The sequence below is a fragment of the Prionailurus viverrinus genome, chromosome D2, assembly GCF_022837055.1.
Source record: "Prionailurus viverrinus isolate Anna chromosome D2, UM_Priviv_1.0, whole genome shotgun sequence".
Taxonomy (NCBI): domain Eukaryota; kingdom Metazoa; phylum Chordata; class Mammalia; order Carnivora; family Felidae; genus Prionailurus; species Prionailurus viverrinus.
The window spans coordinates 81,800,774-81,816,660 of NC_062571.1; positions in this window are offsets into that span (position 1 = coordinate 81,800,774).

Sequence of the window (15,887 nt, forward strand, 5' to 3'; positions counted from 1 at the left end):
CACCTGCTTCCTCCTCATCCAAGTTCCTGGCCAGTCCCCTGCTGTCACCACCGCTGAGCACGCCTCAGACACCTGTCACCCTTATCTCCTGCAGGTTGGACCTCTTGGTATGGATTTTGCCCAAGAATGACACTGTAGGAGCTGAGCCCCAACTGGGGAGGGGAGGGAAGGAAGAATTCCTACTCCCGGGTCCCCTTGGTACCTGGTCTCCGTGCGCTCGACTCCAATCCCGGCCACCGGACACACACGCTGGATTTGAACTCACCCCAAAACACCAACTGCCCCTCCCTGAAAAGGCCTTCTTTTGGCAAATTCCAGGACTTCCACAATGGCCCCACTGTTCAATCTATAATTTCTGCTCCCCCTGTGGCTGTCACAGATGGCCGCCGTAGACACAAATCTTAAGGTTGGGGTGATGTCTTCTGGCCCTAAGTGTGGCTTCCTTCTTGTTAACAAGACCTGCTCATTCGTTACCCACAGGGCCCAGTCTCTGTGTTTGGGGTTACGACAGGCAGGGTAACGAAGCTCAAACTTCTTTAAAAACTCTTTTAAAGAGCAAATGGCAGAAGGGCCGCCAATTCGACGTCATTGACAGAGTTGATTAAGTTCCATATTTATTTCCCTATTAGTCATCGTATCAATATCATCAGTGTAAAGTTATATCTTTTTCTGTTCAAAATAGACATTCTTGGGGTGCCTGGCGGGCTCAGTCAGAAGAGATTGTGACTCTCAAGAGATTGATCTCAGGGTTGCTGGGTTGGAAGTGCAAGCCCCACGTTCAGTGTAGAGACGACTTAAATAAATAAACTTAAAAAAAAAAAGGCATTCTCATCCTGCATCTTTGTTGACCGTGTTGTTGGGATTGTGGCGCAAGGGAACTCTTGGGTCTGAAAAAATTGCCAACCTCTCTTCTAACCTAGTCCAGTGGAGTAAAATAGAACTTGAAAAAGCACATCCAGAGTTACCTGTCGTCTGTTCCCTAAGTCATCCTGGAAAGCAAAAGCCGCCCGAATGGCAGTATTGCCTGTGGTAAGAACGCAGCTTAGGTGTGGGAGGCTGGCTTGCGCCCCAGCACTGCCGTTTCCCAGGTGTGTGATCTCAGGCACCTTACTTCACCCCTCTGTGCCTCAGCTTTCTCATCTGCAACATGGGGATAGCTTTTTAAAGTTTATTTATTTTGAGAGAGAGAGAGAGAGACAGCACGTACACACACGGTGGAGGGGCAGAGAGAGAGAGGGAGAGGGAGAGAATCCCGAGAAGGCTCTGTGCTATGAACACAGAGCCTGACATGGGGCTCAATCCCATAAACCTCAAGATCATGACCTGAGCCGAAAAGATGTAGGTATTTAGAAACTCACCTCCATTTGGGGGCACCTGGGCGGCTCATTCGGTTAAGTGTCTGACCCTTGATTTCGGCTCACATCATGACCTTACCGTCCATGGGTTCGAATTCTCAAAATAAATAAATAAACTTTAAAAAGTAATAAATAACTAATTTAACAAATAGCGAAGTACCTGCCTGTTTGGGCTGTTGTCAGGATTAAAGTCACGGATACGGGTGAAAAGCCCAGAAAAGCTCCTGATCCGTAATTAGGCGTAAATAAACGCTAGCACGTTTTACCATATATCGCTGATTGTTCAAAGTGCACGGATCCTGTCAAGAAACCCATGGGAACACAGCGGTGGCTGAGGACCGAAGGAAGAAGCGGCCTAGAAAGTCAGAGGTGGGCGGGGCCAGAGCTGGGGGCTCCGCCCCGGGTCTGGGTCTCCGGAAGACTGTCCACAGGGCCAGAGCTCTCAGATGTAAAGGAGGCTGTGGCAGACGCAGAGGCAGCGACTTTCCACGCCAATCTGGGGGTCCCCCCAAAAGATGTCCTGGTTCCCAAGGGCTCTCCCAGGCCCTGACCTTAGATACCGTCTCTTATTCTCCTCTCCGCTCTGACCCGAGATCTCCTACCGCTGTTTTGGCCATCCACCCTTTCTAAGACTTGAAGATGGTGGGGTGAAGCGGGTGGCACGTAAGCAGGGTAGGGGTGAGGAGGGGCGCTGTGCAAGAGAGGACCCCCAAGCACCGAATGGGAAGTCTGGAAGTTCCAAGGCAAATGGGGATTCTGTACAGACTTGCTGATGGAAAGCCTTGCTTCAGTCTGAATTCGGGTCTTCCAGAAAAATCACCAGCAATGACAGGCTCTTCGGTGTGGGTTCCAGCCACAGGCCAATGATTGAGCTTCGCGGAACCGGGGTAAGGGAAAGAATGACAGTCCAACATCTTCTTTTTCCGCATGCAGACTGTAATCAGCTCCCTTCAAGGTCATCCTGGAACACCAAGGACAGTCCAGACCCCTCCTGGCTCTCCTCAGTAATGGACAGAAGCAATGGTGCAAATAATCTGGCCAAATGGTGGGTAATCCAAAAGCCATTTCAATTTGGCCCTGGGAGAAGTCTCCACGTTCATTCTGAGCGTGGGTGCATGCGATCCTCCCTGCCAGATCTGGGGTGTGCAGTGGGGTCTGGGCATACGTATCCTGAGATCAGGCTGCACACAGAGGAAGGCGTCTTCAAGCCACAGTGGCACAGGCTGTGGTCACTGCAGAGTTCAGACGACAGTGTGGCACGCTCCAGAAGGGATCTGTGCAGGGGTTCTCCATGTGCCCCTGGCCCATTACCCGTGCTTCTCAGGCCCTGCTGACAGCATCCCCTTTGCTGTCTGGCTTCCTGGCAGGTTCTAGTGACAGGAGATGGGACCAAGGAAAGGAGAGGAAGCACAGGCATCCCCTCCTGCTTCCTTCCTGCTCTGGCAGTTTCTCCAGTAATCTTTGCTTCCCCCCACCTCCTCCCTGGCTCCAGTTCTCACTGGGCTCCAGGAACACCATTCTCTCTCTCTTCACTCTTTCAGCCCCGGGGAGGTGACAGAGTCTTGCCATCCCATGTGGGACCTTTGCCTGCCCATACCTCCCTGAGTGGTGCCTTCATTAAACTGTTTTCGTTAGGGGCTCCTGGATGGCTCAGTCGGTTAAGCATCTGACTTCGGCTCGGGTCAATGACCTTGTGGTTCAAGAGTTTGAGCCCTGCATCAGGCTTTGTGCTGACAGCTCAGAGCCTGGAGCCTGCTTTGGATTCTGTGTCTCCCTCTCTCTCGGTCCCTCCCCCATTCACTCTCTGTCTCCCTCTCTCTCTCCAAAATGAATAAACATTAAGAAAAAATAAAGTGTTTTCATTAAACCATCTGGGGCAAGCTGTTTCCCACCGACCCCTGATGGATAGACGGTGGTAGCAGAAAGGGCTGTAGTTGGGCTTGGGGACCTGGGAGGGTTTACTAGAGAGGCAGCTAAGTGCCCACCTGGAGCACAGCCCCTCACTAGACCTCACAGAAGCTCCCCACCCTTTTAGGTTCAGAGGCCACCTGACTCTGCTTGGCCCGCTCCTCATTTCAGTCAGTTGGTACCAGGTACAACCCACGTGGATCTCCATCCAGTGTCGGAGGCCAATTTGTCTCTTCCTTGCGGTCATCTGGGATGATGGGGTCCTCCAGAGATGACTGACCTCCCTTGGAAATGGATATATCAAATTACAAAAGGAGCAACTTAGCCAACCTCCTTGACTTTTCCTCCTCCTGAGACACTTCTCCAATTCTGTCTTCTCAAAACTGGGATTGGGATTTTATAAGAAGGATTTTTTTGGGGGGGGGGGGGTCAATCACTGGATCCATGATTTGACCCAGACCTTATTGTCTAGAATCATGGTCCAAATTCTTCCTTGTTAGCCTGTTCAGCTTTCTGGTTTTCTGTTGGTCAACACCATGGGCTGCTGCCACTTTGCCTCTGTAATGCTCTATTTGATTGTTATTTTGTTGATGGACAATCCGGTTGTTTCCAACAGTTCTTCTTCTTCTTTTTTTTAATGTTTATTTATTTTTGAGAGAGAGAGAGACAGAGTCTGAGCAGGGGAGGGGCAGAGAGAGAGGGAGACACAGACTCCGAAGCAGGCTCTGGGCTCCGAGCTGTCAGCACAGAGCCCGACGTGGGGCTCAAACTCACGAACTGTGAGATCATGACCGGAGCCAAGGTTGGCCACTTAACCAACTGAGTCACCCAGGCACCCCTGTTTCTGATAGTTCTTAAATCTAGTTATTTTCCAGAGTTCCCTGCCCCTGTGAATGGTATCACCATCCCTCTAGTTCCATACATCAAAGACTTAGGAGTCATCAACATACCTTTCTCTCCTCTGCTCCCCAAATCCAAGCCATCCCCAAGTCCTCGCATATCTCTCAAATCCATCCATCTCCTTCTTTCCAGTTGGTCTTCCAACAACCTGGTTGAAGCAATCACTGTTTCTCAAGTGGGTGCCTGCCTCATTCCAGGAATCCCTGTATCTACACTGCCCTCTGCACCCAAGCCATTCTGCACCCCATAGGTTGGAAATGTGAATCAGACCATGTCAACTGTTAAAATCACTTTGGTGATTGATAGATACATAGATGGATAGATAGATAAAATCCCATCAGTGGCCACCCTCACACAGCATAAAGACAATGTCCCTCGCAGGGTCCACAAACTCCTGACTGCTCTGGTCCCTGCTTTTGTCTTTGGCTGCATCTCATACCATCTTCCCCCTCCCTTTCTGCACCCCCCTCCACAAACCACATCCTGTGACACCACATGGCCTTTGTGCACTGCTCTGCCCCACACCCACCTCGCCCCTATGTCTACCCAATGCCTGTCCATCCTCCAGATCTTAAACATCACTTCCTCCAGGTCAAGTTAGTTCCCCCAGTTTCATGTAGAAACCTGAACTTTTCTGCAATGCACCTGTCACAGTTTGTAATATGTCATGTATTCATGCCTCCCCTGTAGACTATTTGCTCCATAAACCCAGGAATTATCCCTGGTTTTGCTCTTTCTACCACATCCCTAACTCCTCTAACATGACAGGTGCCCCATAGTTTGAATGAACCATGTTTTCTCTATTAAAAACGCTACAGGGGGAAGTTTTGAGTCAACGTGGCAAATTTATCACACGTTTCTTCTGGAGACCCTCCAATGAAGGGATTTTTCAAAAATGTAGACCCATAAGAACAGGAACAAAGAGAACTAAAGAGGAGACAATAAGAAAAGAAAGACCTCAGCAAGTTTTTGGTGTGTAGAAAGCAGGTGGAGAAGTAGTAGCTGCTGTAACAAAGAGCAGCCGCTATATCCCAGGTGCCGATGGAAAGGTAGCCAGGTGATAGAGAGCCTGGGACCCAGAGTCCTGGGGACACAAATATTGTGGAATATGGGGGGCAGGGCAAGGCAGGGGCTGAAAATACTCATTGAAAATCTGTAGCCAGAGGGCTAAAATCTCACCCCCTTCCCACCCTAGGTAGCCAAGCAAGGGCTTTTTCCATTTCTACTCAGATACCAGCACCTGCAGAAGAGCAGAGGCTTCTCCTCTGGAGAAAGCCAACGGAGGGTCTCCACAGGGGGGAGATGAGGCATGGGGGTAAGGGAGGCACAGGACTAAAACGGGGCAGTTCAGTGAACGTCTGATAATCTGCGGGTCCGTGGAAAAGCCCTCAGGCACAGAGGTTGCGGCTTTTCACAGCTGGAAGTCAGCCTGAGCACAATGATTGGTCCCAGGACATAGGCAGGGACAGACAGTAGGGACAGACGGTGTCCACTACAATAAACAAATGCCATGTGGGAGCCTCGATTCCATCCTGGGTCAGAGAAGGAAGAAAGGCATCTCTAAAGGGTGAGTGTAGAATGTTGGAGAAATTCAAATACAGACTCTGTATTGGGCTTTGTTACACCAATGTTACATATCTTTCGGTGATAAAAGTATTGTGCAAATATAGGCAAATGTCCTTGTTCCTGTAAGCCATGCTGAAGTATTTAGAAGAGCTGCACCTTTCAAATAGCCATCAAAGGAATTATACACATACAGATATATATGTGTGTGAATGTACCCATAGATGGATGGATGGATACTCCACACATACATACATACATACACACATAGACAGATGGGCAGAGAAAAGGAGGGAGAAGAAATCAGAGGGAGCCAGTGTGGCAAAATGTTAACAATAATGAGACTAGGTATGGGGTATTCACTATCCCATTCTTTAGTTTTTATACTAGGTTTGAAATTTTTCAAAATAAAACAATAGAAATAATCCCAGAATAAGATCCCTCAACAGCAACAGTAAAAGGGAAAACCAGTAACAAAGGTACTTTATAGGATATTGAGTACAAGTGCTTCCCAATCCAGATTTTTATTCCCAGCCAAACCATCTACCAAAGTAGTCGGGGCAGGAAAAAATATTTCTAACACGCTCTCTCAAAAATAAATAAACGTTTGGGGCGCCTGGGTGGCGCAGTCGGTTAAGCGTCCGACTTCAGCCAGGTCACGATCTCGCGGTCCGTGAGTTCGAGCCCCGCGTCGGGCTCTGGGCTGATGGCTCAGAGCCTGGAGCCTGTTTCCGATTCTGTGTCTCCCTCTCTCTCTCTGCCCCTCCCCCGTTCATGCTCTGTCTCTCTCTGTCCCAAAAATAAAATAAAATAAACATTAAAAAAATTTAAAAAAATAAAAAAATAAAAAATAAATAAATAAATAAACGTTTAAAAAAAATTTTTTTAAGTGGGGGTGCCTGGGTGGCTCAGTCAGTTAAGCGTCTGACTTCGCCTCAGGTCATGATCTCACAGTTCGTGGGTTTGAGCCCCGCATTGGGCTCTGTGCTGACGGCTCAGAGCCTGGAGCCTGCTTTGATTCCGTGTCTCCCTCTCTCTGCCCCTCTCCTGCTCATGCTCTCTCTCTGTCTCTCTTTCTCTCTCTCCCCTCTCAAAAATAAACATTAAAAATTTATATTTATATTTATATAAATATATTTATATATATTAAATATATATTATATATTTAAAATATTATATATTATATATATTATATATAATATATATATTTTTATATATTTATATATATAAATATATATATTTATATTATATATTTAATATCTATAAATATATATAAATATATATATTTATATTATATATTTAATATCTATAAATATATATATTTATATATATAAATATATATTTATATTATATATTTAATATCTATAAATATACATTATATATTTAATATATTTAATATTACATAATATTATAATATATATTTAAATAATATTTAAATATTATTTAATAATATTTACATAATAATATACATATAAATATATATTAAATATATATATTTATATAAATATATTATATTTATATATAATATATTTATATTTATATTTCTAACGTATGAAGGAGGTCAACATTTTTATCTCCCCATGTACCTTTTCTCAGAAAGTTAGCAGAAGATATGCTTCAGACAACAAAGATGGGATGCAGGAAGGAGGAAGGGAAAGAAAAGGAGGCCCAGGATGGTGGAAACGGGAAGCCACGGATGCAGAGGTGCAAGAAAACCCCCCACGCAGGCTTGAGCGGGAGGGCGCTGTGCTTTTGGGAAAAGACGGAAAACAGGAAAGACTGAAACAAAACAAAATAAAACTCTCCCCGGCCTGCTCAGATGGGACTCCTCATCGGGAAACACGTAGCAGAGCTTTAAGGGAAATGTAATGACGACCCATAGAAAACCCGGAAAATGTAAAATCGATGCTGTTGTTATTTCCAGAAGAAAATGACGAGTGTTCCAGAAGAGAGACGAGGAACAAGAACATGTCTGCCTCAGCAGTTAACAATATTTGTAATGTTATAATAAAGGAAACACTGGTTTTTTTTATTTATTTATTCAAAACTGTGTGGGCGTGGTGATGGGGAGTGTGTGCGTGGAAAGGTAGGGAGTTGTTTATAATTACGTCCTCACCTGTCCGATTTACCATGCCTGAAATTCAAAAGATCACGTAAAAAAGTGGCGAAATCAAGAAACGGCTGCCAAAATTAATTGCAAACAGAGGCTCAAACGGGAATGCGTGCATTAGTGTTCATAGCATTACTCACAGTGGCCAAGAGGTGGAAACGGCCCAAATGCCTGTAGATAGGTGCATGAGTAAGCAACATGTGGCATATACATGCAGTGGAATATTTTTCAGCCTCTAAAATGGAAGGACATTCTAACACCTGCTACATGGGTGAAACTTGAAGACACTATGCTAAGTGGCATAAGCCAGGGACAAAAGGACAGATAATGTGATTCCCCTTGTCGGACATACCTACGTTGGACAAATTCATAGCTTACCAGGTGCTAGGAGGGAAGAGGGGAGTGGGGAGTCACTGTTTGATGGGTACAGAATTGCCTTTTGGGGCAGGCAAAAACTTCTAGATGGTGGAGATGGTTGCACAACATTATGGGTGCGCTTAGTGCCACGAAAGAAAATGGTTACAGAGTAATAGCTGTGTGAGAATAGTATTCAAAGTTACGGTGGCAAAGAGCAGGAGAAACAGCCGAGTCGCGGGCGCTTTTGCCACTAGGAGGTGAGGCGCGGGGAAGAAGGGAGGGGTGTGGCAAGAGACAGCTGCTGGTCATGAAAGCCCTTGTGCTGTTTTACTTTTAAGTTGGTCGTGTTAACATTATACGGGGCTTACTGCCAGCCGCCTGTGTTTTAGATACTTTGTTTCTATGTTCTTTAACGCTCTACCACCAAGAGGCAGGTGTCTGCCGGGTCCCGCTCTCAGTCCTCGCTGCCTCTCCCTGCACATCTCTCACAGTGATCCAAGTCAAAACTAATTTGAAAAAGATGCTGCGGTGAATATCCTTGTATACATATTTTATGTGCTGGTATGAGAACATCAGATTCCTAGGAGTGAAGTATCCCTAATTTTTATAAAAGACAAAACAGGGTGTCCAGCCAGTGAATGGAGACATAAAAGTTAAGAATGTTGCTGATGCGGATGTTATGTTCCTTGTAGAACTGAGCACTGAAGCAGATGACTCGCCTCTGTATTCACGATTTTTAACAGGTCTCCCCAGTTTTTGTAGCGCCCCCCCCCATTTCCCCTCCACCTCTCCTATGACAGTGATCATTATAATGGTACCTGGGGAATGAAATAAATATAAAGACAATGAGCATCGAAAGGGTAAATCGAGCTTCCATTAGAAAGAGAGACAAATAATTTTGCAGTTGAGAAAACATGTTGAAATATTATTTCTATAGTGAAAATAGTTACATCACAATTCTAAATTACATTTCCATTTGAAACAGAGTCGGTTTGCACCACCTACTGGAATACATAGCTCTATATAGTCCAAGGTTTCAAAATTGGGAATCCGTTTTTGAGAATTTAGAGTTACGTTCTTGGTTATCTTTAAGAGACCAGTCCCTTTGATATGTTGGAAATGCCAAGTGCTAATTTACTTCAGGGACCATTTTCTAAAACAAACTCTCTTTAGAAGCCAAATTTAATCATCCGGCTAAATTAACAAATTGTACAACTGCTTATAAAAATAAAATGATTAAGCCAAATACATCCACCAAAGAGATAAAAATGTAAATTAGAAGCAACACTGAAATCGATACACATTATCAGTTGCTAACTCACTATTAAAAAACAAGATTCAAGCAGACAACTGGAAAATGACAGAAACAGAAGCAAACAGGATAATAAACAGAACATAACTCAACATTAATTAAAAAAGAACTCGCCCAATGAAAATTTGATAGTGTTTATACCCAAAGTAATAATCATTGTCAAGGCTTAATTATGGCTGAACGTCAACACACAAAGTATTCATCTTTAAGCTCTTTGACGCTGTAAAGGAAGCCCCAACAAGAAAAAATTCCTTTTTCATGACAAACTACTTCAAGCAAAACATTTCTGAATATACAGTAGCAAGATTCACTGTCGTGTAATTGACAGAGATTCAGGAAAAAAATACCTCTACAATATCTACTATCTAGATGAAATTGCTTTAGAATAGAAGGCTACGTTTATTACATTTTAATTTCTTAAAACTTATGATAGCATTTCACTTGTTTTATGGGTATTTTGTCTGAAAATTGATTTTGTTTTTAGATGTCAACTAACTGAAGCCTCAAACATGCTGGCAAGATACAGTTACAAATACATCCCCCCAAATGGTGTGCAAGTAACCACCTGATGTAAACCCTAAGCACAGAAAGACCTTGTGTGATAGCAACCGACTCATCCATAATCCTCTGCCATTGCAGGTGATGTGTGCGCGACCAGCCTGTTTGCGGTGATAAACGTCCTGTGCAAGGTTGCCGGAAGGTGTTTCTTTTCGTTTAGTTCACCGCCGGTGCGATTTCATTTCTGGAGGTTCTCATCTGCATTGGAAGGCTCGGTTGTCTAATTTCTGTAGCTAAGCTCAAAGCCGTTCACTGAGGATACAGAGAAAATTCTTACCAAGCCAACAGAGGCCTTTCCTGGTCAGAAAGCACCTGTCTCTCCAGTCCCACCTGCCATCTCGAGCTCCTGGGGCTTCTGCCCTAGCCTCAGCCCTGCCTTTCCTTCTGTGCCCAGCCCTGGCGCTTCTCCCCACTGCCACCAGGGCTTTGCCTCTGCTTTTCCCTGTGCCCGGAATTCTCTTCTCTCCCCTCATTGGCTTAGTTACTTCTTCCCTGACTTTCCCGACTGGGTCAGTTCATAGGGGCAAATGTGCATTTTGGGGATACTTACCTGCATTTTCTGCATGCCCCCACTAGACTGTTTTCACTTACCTGTGCATACCACCTGCACGTAGGAAATATGGAATGACTCACTCCGATCAGGGCCAGAGAGTCACCTGCTCTGGCCCTTCTCTGGCTACATACCTCACCAGAGAGAGATGAACCCACCCGGAGCTCCCGGCAGCCTGCTATAACAGCTCCAAGCCTGCTCTAGGGCCCATGCAGGCTGTTCCCCAAGCCTGTCCCCCAAAGGACCTGGTGTATCCACTCCTATGCCCAAGGGGTGGGTGAGGGGCATACTGTTAGGTCAGAGGATAGAAGGTAGTTTAATAGTTGCCAAGGGGTGGCTGTGATGAAGGTGTATTAGTCAAGGAAAGAGGGTAGAATCTGTTTTATTTAATAATTTGTTGGCTTAACACATAACTTGAGATATTTGGCTGTATGCTATGCAGACCTCCGTTTGTAATTTTCCCTACACCCTGTCAACCACCTCCCCCCCGCAAAAAAAAAAACCCAGACACAGGACTATTTCGTGCATATCTGAGAATAAACTTTACCTCTCACTTAATATCAGGATGATCCCCTTTATCCCATCTGAAATCTGAGTTCAAAGGAGAAGTGACTCTTAAAGTCAACAGAGAGATAAATATGTAATGCCAAAACTCCTTGATAAGCATAATGAATGGGGACGGGGGTGGAGGGGGGCAGGGATAAACAACTGAAATCATTCGGTTTGAAAACATGCTCCAAAATCATTATGTGATGCTAAAATATTAAAAACTATGTTCTTTGGGTCACAGGGCAATGCATTTTCTTGCCTTTTTGCATTTTACTGTTTGACTTTTCTAACGTAACAGTGCTTACATTTGTAATGAAAACCTTCTTTTGAAAAATCAAGTTACTACTCTATTGCATTTACAAAATGTGAACATTTCACCAAAGCTCACCATCTTCTTTGCTATCCTTCACATGGAGGAAACAGTAGGAATTTTCTGCCCACGTTATTAATTGCAGAGTCAAAACCCCTATCTTCTCAGAACTCGGTGGGAAAGGACTGTGGCTTATCTGATATTGGATGAAGCACAGAGTCACATACAAGCTTCGTTTCTAGGTTTAAAAAATGTGTCGCCTGGGGGCGTCTGGGTGGCTCAGGCGGCCGAGTGTCCGACTTAGGCGAGGGTCCCGGTCTCACGGGTTCGTGAGTTCGAGTCCCCTGCTGTCAGCACAGGGCCTGCTTCAGATCCTCTGTCCCCCTCTCTCTCTGTCCCTCCCTGCTCACACTCTCCCTCTCAAAAATAAAAACATTAAAAAAGAAGAATGGTTTAGTTAACAACCTAGGAAGAACTAATCACCTCCCTTCCCATGCCCCACCCCTCCCACCAAGTCCCTCGCACCGTGCATACCTGTCAGTGGGGTGACACTCCTGTCCCTGCCCCCTCGCCTGGGCTGCTCCCGCCTCCACCCTTTGGCAAGCATTTTTCCTTCACCGTCCCACGCTCTGCCCAACCTTCCAAATCCCCCCGAGCGCCTCAGGCTCCAGAGCCCTTCCTGACCACCCTCCACCCTCACCCCTCCCAGCCAAGTGGAATGATCACATCCTGGAAATTCTACCACACCTGGGAACTTCTCCTTTTTCAGGGCTCACAGTTTTGCCTGCGACTCCTGAGTACTTGCTACGGCCCTTATCCTCTCCCCAGAACTAGATCAGAGGCCCGTGTTGCGTTACTGTCTTCAGCCCAGCACTGTACCTAGGACTCAGTGAGTGTCTGAAATTAACGAAGCATGCCTTGTTTGATCAACCCCAGCGTTTCTTTCAGAACTGCTCAGGGTTCTCTTGAGAAATGTGTCTTTTCAGAGCCAACTCAGCAGACTGACTTAAGACAGTGACTGACGGGAGACAACGGCCAGAAAAATGCAACAGGGAAGATTAAATTAAAAATGGATTCTAAATAAAAATTAACTAAAAAAAATAAAAATTAAATTAAGAGTGAACCAATTTCAATAATAATTGGAGGCAGGGGAGGGTCGGGGGCAGGAGGCAGACGGGATGTGTGTTGACAACTGTTCAAGGCGGGTGATGGTGATGGGTGAAAAGGGAGAGCCTTCCCATTCTCTCTACTTCGGTGTATCTTTGAAATTTTTGTGATGGAAAGATCTGAAGAAGAAGGCAAAGGAGGAAAAGCAGCAGCAGCTGGCTTGCAGACTCAGAGGAGGCCCCAGGCACAGGTATGAGAGACAGGATTGGGATACAGGTCTCTCTTCCTCCGGGTACCATCCTTCGCTGTGGCTGCACTTCTGTCCTCCAAGCTCCTGTCCCCCCGCCGAATCTACACTCGCCTCCACTCATTTACATGGTCTTCACGCTCAGACCTTTGAGCCAAGTAACACCATCCCAGGCCCTGCCTCTTGAGTAATGTCCCATGTTCTAGAACATTCCCCGGGTGAGAATGGGGGCCCCTCAGAGCTGGGCTCAACTTCAACTAACCCGGTTGGCAAACCCTAACCCGTGTGTGTGATAAGCCGCACACTGAGCTCTTCAGGGACATAAAGTCCTTGATGTTTCTTAAATCACACCAAGTAGAGTCCCCTGTGAGGAAGGATTTGCCACAGGTCCCAGGAGACATCTCAGTGGAAATGTCTCTGCTCCGGAAGCCTTCCTGTGGCAGGTGGAGGCCAATGCAGATCACCCTCTGCCCAGAAAGATTGGTTCCATTCTAAATGACCCCTCTGAGGATTTTCCCCGTGGCTGCGATCCTCCCATGAGTCACTGCAATTGCATATAAACATTCATCGCACACAAAGCATTGTAGCACTTCCATACCCCAGTCTTTCCGAAACAATTCACAGCATCCACACTGGTGATGTGCACCCAGTTTTAGGCATAAACAAGCCTAGATCCTCCAACAGGAGACCTCAAGTTTCTCCGCCCCCTCCCTTCTTGTGCTGTCTCTTTCCTACTTGCAGACCATTAAAAGAATGATATTTGTAATGTAGATGAGGCCAGTCTTTTTGTACAATGTTGACAGACAAGAGGAAGATTCCAGAGAGAAATGCCACAGCAGCAAATGAATATAAATGATGCTTTTCCACTTTGTGCTTATAAAATGCCTTTTGTACCAGAATCTCAAAGCTCTCCAGGAAGCAAAGCTTTCACTGGCACTTTCACTCCGGGTAAACGTGAATGGTCAGAGCCACTCAAGTCATTTGTGATAAGAACAAAAGTCCAGACCCTCTTAAAATGCAATATCCTTGCCTTCTGGGTAGTAAACACATGTATGTAGATGGATAATGACATCTGTGGATTCTGGCTTCATTTCCTAGAGAGGAAAAATGTAAATAAATATGTAAAAAAATTGTCATATGTGGCTAACACCCATGGTTCATCTGGTGGTTTATCATTCAGCCCGACCTTTACATGCAGTGGATTCTATTACTGGGTGCCTGGTGACTGCACGACACCGAGAAAGTAAAATGCCCATGCGAAGACAAATACAGAAATGCTTAGTAAAAATGTCTGTCCCGTCGGTGGCTTTGACATCTGACACTTTGGCACCTTTTGTTGTCTCCACTGGAAGGCTCCTTGTAAATGCTTAATAGCTCAGCGATTCATTAATTAGGGTCTGCAAAGGCCAAGCCCTTAACTAGAAAGGCAGAGAGGGGGACCCACAGGCAGAGCCTGATTGAGGGATTGATTTGAAGATTCATTTGAGAATTCCTTCCTTCTCACTCTTAGCCGAGGGTACGTGCACAGCGGGGACCACCACTTGGGCTCCAGCCACCGAGTTGCCTGAACAGCAGATGTTCAGTGACTTCGAAACTGTTCCTGGGGTTCATTTAGGGTGACGATCAGCTTCGGAGGATAAAATTCACAAAGACTAAGAACGTTCTTGCTGTGAAGGTAATACCTAGCAGAGACAACCTGCCCCTACAATCACTTGCATTGTATTCTGAAAGTCAAAACTAATAGCTTACAAAAGAATTTGAGTTCTTCCAGTATCTAGAAAAGAACTCCTTCAAGTGCCATCAAAATGGTTTCCAAAGAGTTTCAAATAATTTGCTTAAATGTTATTAGTCTACAGAACAGCACTTAAATAATTATCACCTAAATTAAATAAGGTATCTTGTAGTTTTTTTTTTAATTTTTTTTTCAATGTTTGTTTATTTTTGGGACAGAGAGAGACAGAGCATGAACGGGGGAGGGGCAGAGAGACAGGGAGACACAGAATCGGAAACAGGCTCCAGGCTCTGAGCCATCAGCCCAGAGCCCGACACGGAGCTCAAACTCACGGACCGCGAGATCGTGACCTGGCTGAAGTCGGACGCTTAACCGACTGCGCCACCCAGGCGCCCCGGTATCGTGTAGTTTTAACCAAGAGGATCTTCTTATATTACGCTGGTAAATTGAACATCAAAGTTTGCATTGTCTTATACTTTAAAATTCTTCTACTCTTGTTAAAGCATAAAGGAAAATACTGCATAGATCATTAACTTGATAACTTTTTTGACGTAAAGAATAGCTGGCAAGTGGTGTTAGGTACCATGGTGTGCCTAAACAGTCTTTCTAAAAACAGCGGTCTATAAACTTTCTTATCACACATTATTATTGCTTCAAAAAATGTTCTGGACGTGCAGCCTCAATGTCTGTGTATTTACTTACTTGTAAATGACCCAGCCACAGTAGCACATTAACATGAAAACACAAAAGTAGAAAACAATATTTAAAATATTTGTGTTTTACGTGTTGGCTTCAAACTGGTTCTGTTCCACTAACGTTCTTTAAACGAGAGTGAAGTGGTCACACGATTTTATTTTTGTGGCTCTTGGTGGAAAACTTTGTGATAGAACAACTTGAGGTGTCCTTCTAAGTTCAGTTTATTTTAAAACTCATTTCAAATGGCTGCCGTTACTTAAAATATCTCAAAAGGCAAGTAAATAGGACTGAATCACGTGGTTTCAGAGCTTACCAAGTCCAACTGCTCATTTGACTTGTAGCCTTAGAGGATGCAAACATTGTAGCTAAAATTTGGTTACACTTCCTACTTCTTTGACCCCGTCAGTCTTTTGCAAACCAATTGCATGGTGTCAAGGAATAATTCAGATCTATTAAGTTAGTGGTTTTGCATGCAATTCGTTTACCCCCGAGGTGAGGAAGAAAGGTCAACAGACTGTTGTCAAGGAGCAAAATTTAAAACAGGATGTATAAGAGAAAGCAGAAAGGAAGACACCTGCTGGCAGCTGGGAATAGTGAACTTTGCAGGCGCATGTTTGGGGTAAACAAATCAGT